This window comes from Symphodus melops (assembly GCF_947650265.1).
Source record: "Symphodus melops genome assembly, chromosome: 15".
In the NCBI taxonomy this organism is placed as follows: domain Eukaryota; kingdom Metazoa; phylum Chordata; class Actinopteri; order Labriformes; family Labridae; genus Symphodus; species Symphodus melops.
In genome coordinates this window covers 25,425,824-25,427,362 of record NC_136705.1, presented here as the reverse complement: position 1 = coordinate 25,427,362, position 1,539 = coordinate 25,425,824, and the positions used below count along the sequence as shown (strand labels likewise).

Below are 1,539 nucleotides of genomic sequence, written 5' to 3'. Positions count from 1 at the left end.
AGAACTAGAACAGAGAACCCGGACCGGGATCAGGACCTGTTATCATACCAGGACTAGAACAGAGAAACTGGCCCAGGATCAGGACCTGTTACCAGAACTAGAACAGAGAGCCCGGACCGGGATCAGGACCTGTTATCATACCAGAACTAGAACAGAGAACCCGGACCGGGATCAGGACCTGTTATCATACCAGAACTAGAACAGAGAACCCGGACCGGGATCAGGACCTGTCAACATACCAGATACCTTTTACAACATACCTAGTAAAACCATCAAGGCGACAAACTTAAACACGGTCGTAATCTGTAAACCTGTAAAACTTAGTCTCGAACCCTAAATGTCCTGGTCTTGGTCTTCGCTGGTTCTTGTCCTAGTCTTAGTCTTGGTCTCAGTCCCGAACCCTGAATGTCCTGGTCTTGGTCTTCGCTGGTTCTTGTCCTAGTCTTAGTCTTGGTCTCAGTCTCGAACCCTAAATGTCCTGGTCCTGGTCTTGTCTGGTTCTTGTCCTGGTCTTGGTCTTGTCTGGTTCTTGTCCTGGTCCTGGTCTTGCCTCTTTACACCGTGAGTGCACGCTTACATGTTATTGAGGAAGGCGTCTGACATGTAGTCCTCCTCCTCATCAGACATCTCGACCTGCACAAAGAAATAAAAACCTTCAAGAGATTCAGATCGTTGTTTTCGCTCCTCTTGTTTTGGTTCGTTCTCAGAGACATTCCGAGTAGAAACAACAACTGTTCAGGAGACATGGTTCCTTCCGGACCAGTTTATGAAAATTAATTATTATTATTGTTTATTATTATTATTGTTTGTTTTTTGTTGTTGTTGTTTTTAACAAACTACGTTAAACCTCCTCCGGCAAGTTGCTGATTTTCTAATACTCCACCAAATCACGAATTTATTCGTGTAATATCATTATTGAAGTCTTTAAAAATTACACATTTGTTTTATAAATATTAAGAATTTATCCTAGTTATATTACGTTTAAAAAATAAATAGACTAAAGACTGTTTTACATTAAAAACACCTTTTGGCTTGAAATAACTCGACTGTATTATCTGTATATTAACACTGTATTCATACATAAAGACTTTATTATATTAATATTAACACTGTATTCATACATAAAGACTTTATTATATTAATATTAACACTGTATTCATACATAAAGACTTTATTATAATAATATTAACACTGTATTCATACATAAAGACTTTATTATAATAATATTAACACTGTATTCATACATAAAGACTTTATTATATTAATATTAACACTGTATTCATACATAAAGACTTTATTATATTAATATTAACACTGTATTCATACATAAAGACTTTATTATATTAATATTAACACTGTATTCATACATAAAGACTTTATTATATTAATATTAACACTGTGTTCATACACAAAGACTTAAAGTTTTGAGATTATGCGGCTGCTTGTTTCTCGTCGGGTGGATTTTAATGCAACACCGCGAACCGTCGTCGTCATTCATCCTGGTTACCGAGGCTCAGGTAGGATTCTTACGTTCACAGC

The 1,539-nt window shown here is 36.5% G+C and overlaps 1 protein-coding gene across 3 annotated transcripts in view; it reads left to right on the top strand.

The window, feature by feature from the left end:
• The first annotated feature begins 1,428 nt into the window (after positions 1-1,428).
• heatr5b (HEAT repeat containing 5B) overlaps positions 1,429-1,539 on the top strand; it is a 13,051-nt gene continuing 12,940 nt past the window's right edge. For all 3 annotated transcript variants that reach the window (XM_079363258.1, XM_079363260.1, XM_079363259.1), the window contains exon 1: positions 1,429-1,517. The gene's annotated coding sequence lies outside the window, so the exon portion shown is untranslated. The remainder of the gene's footprint in view (positions 1,518-1,539) is intronic.